The 15831-nt window shown below is 39.7% G+C and overlaps 1 long non-coding RNA gene across 1 annotated transcript; it reads left to right on the forward strand.

Annotated features, from left to right (window-relative positions):
• The first annotated feature begins 132 nt into the window (after positions 1-132).
• LOC137666240 (uncharacterized) lies at positions 133-8674 on the forward strand. Its single transcript, XR_011048619.1, has 3 exons — positions 133-804; positions 7498-7590; positions 8568-8674. It is a non-coding gene; the product is annotated as an uncharacterized lncRNA (long non-coding RNA).
• Positions 8675-15831: the final 7157 nt, after the last annotated feature.

Here is a 15831-nt window from a genome sequence, read left to right on the forward strand (position 1 = left end):
CTCGCTCCTGGGCACGGGGTTTCCCGCTCCAGCCCCTGCTGCAGCGCGGGGGAGGGGGAGCGCGGCAGGAAGGGGCCTGGGCCTGGCGGGGCGCGGGGGCAGCGGCCGGGCTGCGAGGGGCACCGAGCGGGCCATGCGTCTGGGGCGGGCAGAGCGGCTCCCTGTCATGGCTGCGTTCCCGCCGCCATGTCGGTTATATTTAAAGCCCCGGTGTCTGGAGTTGGGGAAGAAAGCGTTTTCCTCGGGCGGGGCAGGCGGCCGGGCCCGGGCTCCTGGGCCGCGGGGCTCGCATCCTCCTCCCCACACACAGAAATGGCTCCCTGCAGGGCAAAGCGCCCTGAATTCTCCCTCCTCACCTGGTGAAGGGCAGGAAGGGGCTAGGTCCGGGGTGGGTGAGCGGGAAAGATGATGGCGCCTGAGGGGGCTGGGGGTGGCCTCGCTTCCGGGGTCCGCGTGGTGCTGCTCGCTCGGCCCCGGCCCCCCTTCTGCCCCGACCCCCCTCGGCCCCGGCCAGCACAAGCGCGGCGGGTCTGTGACGGAGCGGCGGGTCTGTGACGGACCGGCCGGGCCCGGCGGTCCCGGGGCCGGCCGGGTCTGAGGCAGCAGCGGGCTGAATCACGCGAATTCGTCACGGGGTGCTAAAGGTGGATGGTTTCTAAAGGGGCTGAAGGCGTATTTGGAGAGTGTTTGCAGGCGTTGGGCAGGATGTTCCTCAGCGCGCTGCTGGGAACACGGTGCTGTGATGCGCTGCAGTTCACAGCGCAGCGATGTCCGCGAAAAAAATCTGTCGAGGCTGATGTAAAGGTTAGTGCGATCCGAAGTAAAGCAGTGAGGAAAATGTCACTGTAAACCGATTCAACGAAATGATCAGTGATCACACCCATTGCATTCGTACTGTTGTAGAAAAAAAAAAATCGATCATTTTAATGCTCTTCTCAGGTTTTACAATAATCCCTTCATCAATATGTGGGCAAATAATATAAATTGTAAGCAATAATTTGTGCCAACTTTAATGGGTTTATGTGTGTCACTTCTCAAACTTGTTTCCATAGTGATTATATATGAACAAATGGAGGCAGTGCTTGAAAACCTCAACCCTTTACTTGTCTAGAATATTGTAATTTGTCTAGAACCATCTAGAGTATCCGTAAAGGGAATCTCTGAGAGTCTAAATATGCATTAGCTCTTCCTACGGTAGCATCTGCTGGGCAATGTTGTCTGTAGAAATAATGCAACACTTATCAATATCCCAGCTAAATTATATAAATGCAGCTCCTCTGTTGACCCACCCTAATGCTCTCAAGTTTTGTCCACCCATGCTGGGTCGAAAATCTTGAGAATGCTGCTTGTAGTTGCAGTTCAGACAGCCCCGCAACAGTAACGGGGCCTTTTTAAATGAATGACAGCAGTTTGTGTGGCCCCATAAACCTCTGGTTGTAAACAAAACAGGATGGGCTGAAGAAAGAACACGAACACAGGTTCGGGCTGGCACGGTTAGATTTCCCATTAAAAATTACTTTGGGTCTAAATGGAAGAAATAATACTATTGGATGTTTGTTTTTATTAAGGATATTGAACATTTATTAAGAAAGCTGTAGACTGTATGTACTTGCTATTTAAGTATTGCAATTAGGTCTTAATATCTTTGCAAAGCTGAGTGGAAAAGATTTCCATACGTGGGAATTTCAGGAAGGTAAGCCATCATTTTCCACAGGCTTGAAATGTCTTTTTAAAAAGCATTTGTCAGCTCAGAAACAGATATCTAGTTTATCTTTTCCTGTAAAGAAATTAGTGTAATTTGAGATTACCTGTGTGTTCAAACCACTTTCAAAGTTCGGTTTCGACAAAAGTAGTTTTTAACTAACAAGGCTTTCCTAGCTTTCTTTAAGGGTAGTTATAGGAGGAACTGTTCCCATCATTCTGACGTGCTGCAATTCCTGGTTTACTCCACTTGACCAAACTTCATCCTGTTCCAAAAAATAAAAACCCTCAGAAAATGTTTTTTTACTATTAACTTCAATCAGGGACAATCTGAAAAATTGATTTTGTTATTTACTGTCTGTGATAACATAATCTGGGAGTCTGTCTGTCAGATGCCAAGGTTTCTTTCTGCAGATGTTGGGCAGCTATGGAGCCAAGCAGTGCTACCTGCCCCCAGAGCGCCTGATCACTGGCCTTTATAGAGGAACTTGAAACTTCCACATCTCTGAGGATTTTGTACATCTGTGATTTACTTGATGCTTGAATATAAAGAAAAGTCTGTGGGCGTATTGGTATCTCCTGTCATGTGGTCGTGGCAGAGTTTGGCAGAGTATGACAGATCTGATTAGTTGTCTGCGTTATTTGCTCTGGTTCATCGTTATTTTAATCCGTGGCTATTTAATCAGTCCCCAGTCAGGTGGCCTCTCGTCAGATGCTTTCTGTTTGCCTTAAGTGTTGTATGACTGGAATTATGAAATTATGTTTTATGAAACAAATCATCAGTTCCCATGTTAAATAAATTCATGTGGATGTTCCACATCAAGGGATATCAGGAAAGGAATCCAGTGTTTCCTCCAGTGAAAATCCTTGACTTGTTTCACCAAATGAAAAGAGAAAAGAAATTTTGTTTCATTAACTTGGGATAAGCAAAGAGTTGGAAACACTGAATCAGTCCTGTCTTTTTGTGAAACAATATAGCAGAAATCCAGGACTGTCCTAGCAATGCCCCTAACTGCACTGGAGGCAAAGTCTTTGACATTTTGTACACTCTAAAACCTGTGTACCTGAATATTGAGTTTGAGGAATATCTCTGGTTATAGCAGGGCAAAGAGCTATTTCGTTTGTGATCTCCTATCCAATTGGTGTATTTTTACACTGGGGGTAGCCATCCTCTGCCTGGGTTTCTTTGTGTTCTGAACATAAAGCATCTCAGTGAGAGGTATCGAAAGGTCTTGGATCGACAGTGGGATTTGTTATAGCCCCTTGACTATAAGTCTTATTAAGCTTTCTAGAGCAGTCTCAGTGGAAAACTTGCTCCTCAAGGACAGTGTTTATGTTATCATCAGGCAGAAGAGATACCAAAAAGATACTAAATAGTATGTCTGTGCTACTAAAGATATGATCCAAGGCCACACTGATATGTGCACACTTTATACTTCAGTAGATGTCTCCCCAAAATACAATCCTGGTGAATCATGAGCTCTTTAGTGAGAGTGAACATAATTATACATTTATTAACAGGGGGTAACAGATGGACTAGCTGGTTTAGCAGCTGGGTTTCCAGTCATTATTCACGCAGATTGAAGTAAAGAATGATGTATCTAAAGAAAGCAGTAGGAGCTGACACCTCGTGAAACTGAGCTCTGGTTGAGCAATCCCTGCTCATCAATGTTCTGGCAAAGGCCATGTCACAGTTTGCATTAGGAAATCTCAGAAATCTCCTTTTAGAAACCTCGTACCATGATTTGAATTTACCATGAAACTGTCATGTACTTCACAGGAAACCTGGAAGATCCGAGTTCCTCTCCTGCATTTGCAAGTCTGATGCTCGAGTATGTGCTATGTATTATTTGATTGCCACAACTAGCAGGGCAAAGAAAGTAATTGTAAACAGACAGTTTATTCACAGTAGGTCACATGAAGTATCAAGATGATTTGTTAGGGTGTTGTTAGCAAGAAGTAATGTTTTCCAATTCATCATTCCCAGAGGATCCTGCCTAAACAAAAGCTTGCTTCCTCAGACATAGGAGTGGATAGGAAAGATTCTGGAAAATCTCCAGGGGAGAGAGAAAGTCCAAATTCCAGGAGTCCCATGCTTGTTATTTAGATATAGTCACAGGGTTTCATTAATGCTAATTTATGCTTTTTTTGCCATTCTGCTGAAATTATAATCTAAACAAACTGAATAATAAGGATTTATAAGATGCAGTGTTTTTAATGCACTGGGAAAGCTTGCTTTGCATTCTTTAGTATCTCAGTGCAATTTGAAATCCATGTTATTACGACTTTAGTACATTCAGCCTCTAGGCTTGCTTTGTCATCCTTTTTTAAAGTTATTTTACAACTTCGTTATGCTTTGACAGATATTTCTACTCTCTGTAACTGTAATCAGACTTCTGTTGTGAAATCGCAATGACGTCCTCGTGGAGTCAATTAAAAGCACATCCAGACACAGAATTTTCTCTCCCCGTAGAAGTTTTGTCTCACTGAATAGTTGTGTGCTAAGCCAATAAGGAACATTTTCAAAAATGCTTAAATGATTTAGGAGCCAAGCACTGTAGAAAGCCAGTGGGATTTAAGCTGCTTTAGTTAATTTAGTTGTCCCACATGCTCAGTCTATTCAAGATATTCAGTCTTGCACAGAGGATGTGGGGTGGATAGGACCTTTTGCTGACCAGCTGACTCAGTTGTCTGAAATGTATGCATGGTGGTTTGTGGCTTGTGCTCCCTAATTGCTTCGAGCATGGCTCTCCAAGGAGTGTTCCTGCTTCAGTTTTGCTTCTTAGCTTAAGTTCTCTCATTCCTAGTAAGATTTTTTTTTTTCTTGGTGATATTCATTTGTTAAACTGTTTAAGACTAATTTACTTGTTGTTTTTTAGAGAAACAGCAAAGTTGTGTGAATTCTATATTTCAGGTTATTAATCCATTAATTCATCTCTCAGAGTTTGCAGCTTAAATTCAGACTTGTAGTGACCTTAGTGCCTTCAGAGGTCTGAAGTTATCTGTTACATATTTCTTATTCTGGAATAATGAAGTTCTCTATGAATTTTTAAGGAAGATGTTTTCTCTTTTATACAGTAGGAAAGTTCTTGTAACCTGCTGCTGAAAGGAAGTAGCAGAAATGTTCTGGGGCCTCAGAGGAACCTGGGATTCTCAGCCCTGTCTCAGAGGGTCAAAAATCTAAAGAACTAAGGGAAGTTAAATACTTCTTATTTTTGTAATAGTTACATACAGTTTCATCCAGTGGCTTTTGAACCCGGGAAAAATTTCCCATTTACTTCAGTTAGCATTACATTGGGATTCTAATAAAAAAAATAGTGTTAATTTTAGAAAATGAGTATTTTCTTTCTTAGAGGAACTATGTAAATTACTGTTAATTCTTTAAATGAGTATAAAGTAAGAAAACTATCATATGGGATTGCTTATGGTGGTCTTGTAATTTTAGTAACTATTCTGGTAGTAAGAAGAATGTTGGCACAATAAAATCCCAACCCAAAGACTTGAAACAGAAATATACTTTTCTTTCTATGATTTTCTTAGTTCACTCTGCATGCTATAAAACTCGATAGTTATAGTTTTGGGTCTTGAATGTTCTCCTTGATTGAGTGATTAGATTCTTTCGTGCAGTTTTTAAGGCTTGTAGTCAGGCCCAGGACATGGAGTCAGCTTAGCTCTGTTTTCTGTTGTGTTAAAGACTCTCAATATGACCACAGACATGTAATTTTAGCACTAAAGTTGAACAGATGATATTTATTAGAGACTTGCCATTGACTTTTATTGGGATGAGAGCTCTTTCTGCACTTCAGTTTTCTCCTCTGTAAAGTAGCAGGCGATAGTATTTGCCTCAGAGGTTACGTGTGGGCAAATGCTCGAAAGATGGGGAGATAGGTAACGTTAGGAGGCTTAGAAATCTTTGATAGAAGTTGCATGCGTACTTTCAGGGTAGAGTTTGTTCTTTCTATTACAAAAGTAAAGAAAGACAGAGAGTTTAAGCAGGTGGCAGCTGCTGATAACATCCTGACAGAGTACTGTGGTTACATTTATTTTTTAAGTCAATTGGGAGACTTCTGCACTACCATGAAACACTGCGTGCCATATATTTCTGTGAGACCGTCTGAAAAGAGCGTTTTTCCAATTCTAAGAGAAAGCCTATGAGCCTACGCATTCTTTTGAAGAAAACATTTTACCTTCTGATGTTGGTTAACCATCTATGTAAGTTATTTATTCTCATGGTTATTCAATTTGGAATCCACTGATGATGCTTGAGGTTTTTAATTGCTGAGCTGATTTCAGTTGTTTAATTTTTGGAATAGCCACTGCAGGCAGACTTATACTCTGTATTTTGTTTTGAGTACCTTTCCTCATTGATGAAAAAGTTGAATATTATGTTCTTTGGAGGAGGAACTAATGCACATGAACTAAGCCAAGAAGAAAACACCAAAAAAGCCAAGCAGTTCTTTGATTTTACAGGGGTATATTCACAGGACCAGAGTTCGTGGTAAAAAAATAGTAATTGAAAGTATGTTGTAGATATGCTTACCTTGATAGATGCTCTGTGTCCTGACTGATGAGACCACGTCACATGACTGTCCTTCCCCATCCAAATTGCATGTTTAGACACCAGAACAATCACTCTGTGCTTTTCAGAGTTTGTGTACAGTGCTATGAGTTATGAGGGCCCATCTCAGACTAGTGACAACAAAATGGCTAGGTTTTATCAACTGTTACAGCATGGCAAAGAAAGCCTTGGTGTGAGTGTCTTGCAGGCCTTTATTGTCACAGTATTTAAAATGTGTACATCCCTGAACAGCAAGAGTAAGATATCATAGAAATTACTTCATTGTTCCTTAACAGAAGCTCTTTCTGTCCGTATCCAGCCTTGCGTGTTAACTGAAGTCTCTTCCTCCTTCTCTAGCCAAGCATTTTAACGTCCAAAACAGTATTTTGCAGTTTATAGAGCTTGTTACAACATGTAAATGTTAACAATAAGGATAAATACTTTGTCATTAATAAAATGAGCTATGTAGTCAGAAGTGTTGCCTCAAGGTAAATCTTAATTTCTACAAATTGAAAGTTTTCTATGGAGCTTTACTTTTTGTAAGAAAATCGAGTCTGTTCATTTCTGCAGGTAACTATAGCTGAGATTCCCTGAGTCATGCTTCTGTCACTGATACTGGCTTAATATGAAATTACGGATGAGTAGTTTCATATTTGTGCCCTTGTTTCACCTGCCTGTAAACCAGAAATTATAATCTCCTGTCTTTGAAGGATCTCTTAGACTGTAAACTGTTTAAGGCAGGGACTGATTGCTCTATGTGCTGTGCTTCAGCCTACAAAGCAGTCAGTTCTGGGTGGGAAGCTGAGGTTCTACCTGGGTAAAAGTTCAAAAAATTAATCAAGATAAACATTGCGACTTGTTTAATAATTTTATTTGTTTTGTTAATCCTTCTGAGATTTTTTGAATGGAAAATGTAAATATTGCAAGGCTTTCTCTTTAACAGTATTACAGATGCGTGCTGTTGTCATGACTGGGTCTGAAATGTGTGCCTGTGAACCTGAAGCTGCCAAGTAGGCTGCTAAGAAACTGTTTTGTAACTGTTCTGCTCTGTTGTTTGTGGTTTCTTTTTAGTGTTATGAAGCCTCTGTAGGCCAGTCCTTAGTCCCAATTGTTTGTGCTTTAACCCATCCCAGAATGCTATTATATATTATTTTGTATGCTAATTGAATACCACCAAATGAGACAAAAATGAACATATAAGGTGCAGGATAGTAAGGAATTCATTCTTGTCCTCTCAGGTTGCACCCAGGAACAGCTGCCACCATTTTCCCGGAGTCCACTGATGCGAGCAGGCATGGACATCCACTGACGCAAGCACAGACAGGATGCAGGTGATCACATTATTTCGGACAGGAGTAACTGTGGCATTGCTTGTGCTAATCCAGGGCATGCAGTTTAACACATCATGTCACAGCAATTGGCAGTGGCCGGAAACCTTCATTCTTTACACAGCAGGAGGCAGAAATGAGAGATCATGCTGGATTACAGAAATATATTGATTCATTTATTTCATACATGTGATTAGATTATAATTTACTGCCGATTTTTTGCAATAAATAAATAAAGAAAATATATGGACCTCTATTCAAAGTAGTTTTGTCTTGTGTTAGGCACTTTGAGAGTTTCTGGTAAGAATTGTTTCCGAGTCTTAAGGAGTTGTTTATTTACTATCACAGTCAACATTTATTTGTAGCTCGTTCTTCTGATTAAAAGCAGCAAAGCCAGGAAAATCCTAATTTCTAAGCAGGCAGATACTATAGTATTTGGTAACCACCCAGTTACTGGTATTTTTCCCTTGCTTGCTCTTTTGTCCTCTGTAGCTTGCGTTACCATTTCTAAATATATTCTGATATAGACTTTGCCATTGGTTACGAGACTACAAGATGTTGTATGACGTTATGCCTTTCATTTCAGCAGGAATTTAACAAACAAACCACTGATTTCATTTATGTGTTAATAATGAATAAAGACTCAGTCAAACAATGCCAAGACACTTAGAGTTTCAGCACTTCATTTGGATGTGGTATTTTGTGTATCAAGCTGAGAGTTTTCTTTTTTTCACCTTTCTGTTCAAGAAAGCTGAGTATCATAAAGATGATTTTACAGTATATTACAGAAAAGGAGTTCTCTGATTTCCTTTGCTATTACTCATTTGCATTACTAACATTTGGCTCTTCTGGGAATACAGCTTTGTACCCCCAGGAGCACATTCTTTTTCTGAAATCACACTGGAATTGTGTTTGTTAATTCACAACACATTAGAATTGTCTTTGCTAATTTACTGAGCAAACTGTGTATCTTTATGCAGAAGGAAAGAGAGAAAAGTGAGAACTGGAAAGGACTGCTGCCTCAGAGCTGCTGTTGCCATAGAGCTGCTAATGAGGAAAAAAACTGCAGCATGGATTTCTCCTGCTGCTGAAGGTAAGATGAGGGCACAGCAAAGACTGTAGGAGGGGGAGGGGAGGCAGAGGGAGGGAGAAGAGGAAGAAAGTCTGCATCCTTGCTGTCTAAAAAAGGAAATTCAGTTTCAGTGTTCATGAGCAGAACTGCTGGTGCAGAAGAACAAAGCTATCTCAGTTGTTTAGGGTAGCAACAGTGATGAGCCAGCAAGCGCACTCCCATGCTTTCAGGAGGAAATACTGCAAAGAAAGGAGGGAGAAGAGTGGCTTTATAATTTAGAAAACACTGCTGCTTCAAGATAGCTGCTTTTTGATACTACTTTGGCATTAATATTTTTCCCCTGGGTAGAGACAGCTGTGAAAAAACTCAGTGGGCAGATAAGCAAGAAGAAAAAGTGGTGCTAAAAAAATTCAGCATAATCTTCAGCTGCTGAAATCTGTGTATTAAAATGTGTCAGTTTTTACATTCAGCTGTGCAGTGCTGTGAAACCTTTCATAATGCAAGTGAAATTATGGGGTTTTGTGGTAAGATTGTTATGATAAATTGATCTGTTATCAACCTTTTATCAATGATCTTTCATCTTCCTTTATCTAAGTAGTTGTCTTTTGAGTGAAAATGTATAATAAATAACAGAAAAGTAAATATTAGATACTCAAGAATACTGACTACAGAACTGACGTTAGACGTGCCTTCTGTGGAATCTCTTTCGTGGGGTGAGCTTTGTAGATTAAAGACTCTTCGTGATCATTGCAGAACTATCTGCAAAACACTCATCCAAAAGCTGCTGCTGCTGTTTCTACATCTGTCTAGCATGTTACATATTGCAGCTTTTTACTATCCTTCACCTGCTCCCTCTCTCCTTTTGGCTCTTTCTGAGACAACCAAACCCACCTGCCCTGCGGAGCAAACCCAGCACACCTGCCATGCTTGCATAGTGGGGCTTAAAGAGAGTGAAACAACCTTTAGAGGCAAGTGATAACACTGTCTCAGCAATGTTGGTAGTAGTATATTGATATTGCTTAACCAGCTTATTGCTGTATTATTGAGTGTGCTTGGATAGAACAGCCCTTCCTCACAATTTCTTGTTTTGCACTTTATCAATATTTATCAGATGGTGTTTGACTGTTACTCCTGGAGTCTATTTGAAGATTGATTCAGAGTGAATTTCTCCTATAGTGGCCTGTTAGCTTGATTGAGAATCAGCAGTTCAGGCTGTAAATCAATACAAGTATATTAGTGGTTCAGAATTTTTTTAGCATTACAGTCTCTCGCTGTGAAATTGTTACTCTTTGAGATTGTAGCGCTTAGCTCATACATGCCATTTCCCAGTCATGAATGGCACTGGGCCAGATATATTGATCGTGAATACATCAGTTGCCATTTCAAAGGTATGTTATGAGGAACTGGATGTGTAAGTGTATTTTTACTAGTCAGGCTTATTTTGTGATTCAGACTAATTTTGTCAGACTCATTAGCTGCAGACAGTTTTTCTGTGGTCTTCAGAACCATTTTTATTTACTGTAGGCCCCAATGCAGTCAGTGGTTGATGACATCCTGTTAAGATATGTATGGGTCCCTTGAGCACCAGTTCCCAAAGGATCTCAAAATATAAGAGCTATTTTGAGGGTTAATGCTGCCCATAATAACCTTTTTCTGCTTCCAAGGAGGTGTTGCACAGCTCAATGTCCATCTCAGCCTCTTCCAAGTAGTATCAATTTTCTACACCATAGGCTTTGGCTGAGTGCTCTAAGGCCTGATTTTTAGAAATGCTGAGTACCTGCAATGCCATCTAAAGTTAATGGGAGCACAGGCTTCTCAGCACAATTTAAAACCAGGTGTGTATGCTCAAACAAATAGTTTTAGTTTAGTAGTCACAAGACTGCTTAAGTGATCAGTCTGAATTCTAGATACCTTCTGGAACTGTGGGGTTTTTTTTTTAAACAAAGAATATTGCCAATACTTCATTGATTGCTGGGAAGTTGAGGCATGTCCCGTTATATCCCTTGATTTTTATTAATTTTGTGAGCGTTACTGCTCTCTTAGTTAATATACAGCTAGTAGAACAGCTGGCACATAGAATCATAGAATCATAGAATGGTTTGGGTTGGAAGTGACCTTAAAGATCATCCACTTCTAACCCCCCTGCCACAGGCAGGGACACCTTTCCACTAGGCCAGGTTGCTCAAAGCCTCATCCAACCTGGCCTTAAACACTTCCAGGGAGGGGGCATCCACAGCTTCTCTGGGCAACATATGAATGAAGAGAATTCAGCTATTAATAGATTTACTTCTCTGTGATGTTTTATGGCATTAATCTTTTTTTCTGTTGGATTGAATGGCAAGGAATTAACTTCTGCTGACATGCTTAAGGGTTAGAATAAGAAATAAGACAATGTTCCTTATTGTTCAAATTTCTTTACATGTGTCTGGTGGATTTTTCAAGGTATTGAACTATACTGTTTTGGGCATGTAGGTCAAAGTCTTTCTTTAAAGATGCTATAGATCCCCCTGTTCTGTTGATGAGCATTATGTTCCCCCCTTGAAATCAATAATCCTCCATTCTTGTCTACCCCAACTGAGTTTTTTATAGTAATCTAAGTTTCAGTTAAAAATATGTCCTCCCTAGATAAAAGGTACATCCTCATTCTTTCCATGCCTTAATCACTTTTGTTTGTTCACTCCCTTGTTTTTTGCTCACACAATTATTTTTTTCTTTTCAAGCCAAGAGGTCTGTTAGGGCTCCTGTAATAAGTACGTCCAGTGGAAGATGGAGAGTCATGCACTGAATTTGTATAGTGACTTCTCATAAAAGATATTTTGGGTTCAGGCTCTTCAGTTTTAAAACAAATATATTTCTTTGGCATGACTCCGGATTCTGTGGGGAATTCTGATTCCCTGTGACTCACTTTGAACTGAAACAGCAAGGTGAATAGTTTGCTGTATGAAACTAGTATTTTAATGCCTGATCTTCAACTTGCAGATCAGCACTATCAGTATTCATGGCAGAAGAGAAAAGTATCGCTATCAAGTTTATAATCCCTGTTACTCCATACTGACAGGAGTTACTCCTTCAGAGCTTGTGTTTGGGTTTTCACTGAACAGCAGATTGAAACCAGTTCAGGAACAGCAGTAATACTAGTATCTATTGTAGTAGGATGCCTTACCCAATTAGGAAAACCTTCACTCTTTCCTCCTTAAAGCAGCCTTCCTCTTATTTTAGAACTCAGTAGAAACATTGTGTTATTAATTACATTTTACCAAATGAACTTCACTTAAAGCTTAATTAAAACTGTGGAAACTGAATTATACTAATATAGTCTTGTAAACACAGCAGAATTAGGAGTTGTGTGAACTGAAAATATCAATCCCCGTTGTTTTTTTAGGAATATTTGAGGAATTTGTACATCAGATTTGGTACAGCTCTGTCTGTACAACAATGGCCGTGCAGTGTTGTCATTTCTAATTTTGTGGCCACTTAGACCCATTTTATTCTCAGAGCTGGTATTCCTAAATTGGGAGCAATTATCTTGTTGGCTGAGAGACCTGAGAAAACAAGGAAAGAAATGGGTTCTTACATCTTATCAAACGCCAGAGTTCATCATTAATTCTCCCCATTTACTGTTATCAGGTGCCTGCACATCTCTCTCCCACGGTTAGTTACACTGTGTGAACACGGCGTTAGAGAATGATTGGAATGGCCGAATGTGATTAAAAGGTCATGTCTAAATTATAGCAAAAATCCAGCAGGCTGTCCATAATAAAGCCGAGGAATTTTTTGTATGTCAGTTAAAATAAGTATTTTGTCTTATTGTCACAGATGCAATGAACAAGAGAGAGAGCACATTAAATCCAGACAGCTGCAGAACAGCCATCAGGTGGCTCTGGATCTCAGCAGTATCATGAACAGAAGTTTAATTCGGACGTATTTTCATACGCCAGACTCCTAGATCCGATTAGCTGTACCAGTAAGAATGCAATTTTTCTGGTGCAGGACTAGCTATTGTTTTTTATGTTCATGAAACTACACTTAGAGCATTATTTATACACCTTGCTCATAATAAGTAACTGGCAAACTTTTAATGCTCTATTGATAGAGCTTAATATTTAAAACAGATTGCACAGACGTGGTGTTTTTGTCTGCAGCGTTGCTAACCCAGAAGAAACGCTGAATGTTAAGGCTGCTAAACCTTCCTGGCAATCACAAACCCCTAATTTGGAGATCATCAAAACCCTGTGGCAAAAAATCTGCCACCTTCTGGCCAAGGAGAAAAGAGCTCGTGTAGCACTGCGGTGCACAGGGTAGAGCACTCCGGGGTGATTCCAGCAAGAGAAGAAACAGGTAGCTCTGCAGAGCTCCTCAGCAGCAGATCTGAAACACGCCTGGTCAGTAGTTTTCTGACAGCATATTTTTCCATCAGAAAGTGCTGGTTTGTTATAATTAAAACTTTCTGTGGGAACATGTCAATGAGAAATTGAAATGTTCCGTTCTAAAAATACCAGAACATTCTGTTTCAAAATTTTTAGACTGGAACACTTTGATTTTTATTCCAGAATGATTTTTTTAAAGTACTTATTTTTGTACATTATAAAAATAAGGAGTCAAAATTGTCATCTTTGTATTAAACATTAATGAGACCTCACATCATCACTATAGCACATGGTTAAATTCAAGGCAGTCAAGAATCTAGGAGTCTTGTCTTTTATTACCCTGCTCTGACCACTCAGTCTATGTCTCACTACTTGTGGTCACGTATGTGTGCTCTGTAAGGGAGAATATGTCAAGGGTGTGACTATCTTTTCATTCAGATGAGGGAGGTTGGAGATAGGAAGAAAACTGTTTTTCTCATCTTTGCATCTTTATTTCTTTTATTGTAATTTTGCATGAATTACTTAAATTGTTACAGTAATTTAGAGAAAAACTGTTTTGATATACTCCTTTTAATAATACAGCATACACAAAGAGTTCCCAGTTATAGCCAAAATCATACCAGTCAATATTCAGAAAAAAAGAAAAGAAGCAAACAACTAAGTTAACTCTCAAGGCTTTCCTTTGCCTAGCTTTGTAAGTTCAGTGCTTGTCATGTGCTAAAAAGAAAAGACAAACTTTGCATTTTATCCTGCAAGGAAAGGGATGAAAGAAAAAAAGGCAGGACTTGATTAATGATAGATCCAGGAGTTATTATTTTTATAACTTTCCTTAAAATGGGGCTCCAGCTAAGTTGTGTGACTTCTTAAAGATTGGTAACTTTGTTTTCAGAAAGAAACGGAGTACTGTAGTAGATTATCTATCTACCTACCTGTCTAATATATGCCTATATGGCAGCCAATTACACTGTTAAAAAAATGTTTAGATGCACATAACCAGGCTGAATTTATACTCACAAGGACATTTTCTAGTTTTGGACTTCATGACTTCTTAAATATCATTTTAATGTAGCTTTTAATGCAGTTAGAAAAAATGAAGAAAAAGAAATTGCACGTGCAAAATCATAGTGATTCTCTCTCAACATGGATTATCATCAGGACTGAGTTCTTTTGATCACAGTGTGGTCATCTGCCATGTGAGCTGGGGAAGTAACTGAATGCAGAAAGTTGTTTACACCTGTAGGGACCAGGCACTGGAAAGGGGAAGTGTGCCTATGCTGTCAGGGAATGTTTAGATTCAGGAAGTACGAGTTCAGTTCTGTGATGTGTAGGGGTTGTCCTGTCATGATTGGAGAGACCCTCCTGCATAGGTCTTTTGCTTTTTGTTTTTGCCCATATCTCCCCTCTCCAGTTCCTGTCTTTATTTGCTCCTTGGCCATGCTACCTCCACCATGTCACTTCTCCATCCCGTTCACTCTGTTCCCATTTTTGCCACAGTTGCTGTTTTCTTTTGTTCTTTTCACACCGTCCATATCGTTCCACCTTGCCTCTGTCCTTTCCACTTCTGTGTCTTCAGACATTTCCTTGTAGCTATCTTCTCTTTCAAGATCCTCCTGGACCTTTTGTGCCAATGACCCCCTGATCCTGTTGATCTATCTATTTTGCATTCCCTAAGTAGTCTTCATCTATCTAGTTCTTCCTCACCCATGAGGTGATGGCAGTAGAAGCACAGTACGCAAAAGGAGGACACATTCCTAGCTGTTGAGTATATAGTCTTGGTGCCACAGCAATCCCAGCAGTTGGGATGAACAATTTCAGAGAATATCCTTTCCGTCTCTGCAGCTGTGTTGGAGGATACTTATACTGTGGTTTCAAGCAATGTGGTCTTTTACAAAAAAATTGGTGAAGTGTTACCATTTGTAGCACCTTACCCTTTCAATAACTTTTTACAGGACCGAGTAGTGGTTCAAAGTGCTGAACTGATCTGGCATTAAAGTATTTATTTATTGCTGGGTGTTTTTTCAGCTGAATGAGTTATCGGATGCATACAGAGGGAAAACATATTTTAATTTGCCAGAAATATTTGGTGCTTTTCAGCTAATGTATCCCACTGAAAACTCAACCTTTTGTAGATACCCAGAATAGAAAATTCAGTCCAGTCTCCAAATTACGCACAACCTAATAATGGAAGAAGGCAGAGAAATTTTAAGTAACTAACTCAAGTGTTTGCAATTTTGTCATCTGATCTGTAATATTTGTGCACCTCTGCCATATGAAAATCAACTGTGTAGTTAACATAATACGCATAGGGAATAATAGAGCTGCTTTATGTAGGATACTCTCAGCTGTCCCTGTTATGTCATTCAACAGAACAGCCTGCTAGTGATAGACTGGTGGTAATATTAATTTGTTTAAAGAAATTGACAGGTAAAGTATGTTCCTTTATTTTATTTTGTTCTTTAAAAGATTCACTCCAGTAAATTAGTGAAATATTATTTCAGATATCTAAGAAAGGCATCTGTGCTCTATATTGGCTTGCTTTTGTCTTATTCATATTTGGTTGAGATTCTTCATGTAATCTGTGAAATTCTTTGGGCCATTATTTTAAACATGATACAGTGAGATTTGATGCAGTGGATTCACTTTGTGCTTACAGCAACTTGAAGCAGATGAGATACAATTTTAATTTCTGCAGCAGAAGGCTATTGACTTGCCTGGTCCCTGTACTAGACTGGTTCTGAATCACTGGTTCCATTGCCTGATTTACATCTTTGCAAATATATGCAAATACAGAGTATTTCCATATGG

The sequence above is a fragment of the Nyctibius grandis genome, chromosome 8 (genome assembly GCF_013368605.1).
Source record: "Nyctibius grandis isolate bNycGra1 chromosome 8, bNycGra1.pri, whole genome shotgun sequence".
NCBI lineage: Eukaryota > Metazoa > Chordata > Aves > Nyctibiiformes > Nyctibiidae > Nyctibius > Nyctibius grandis.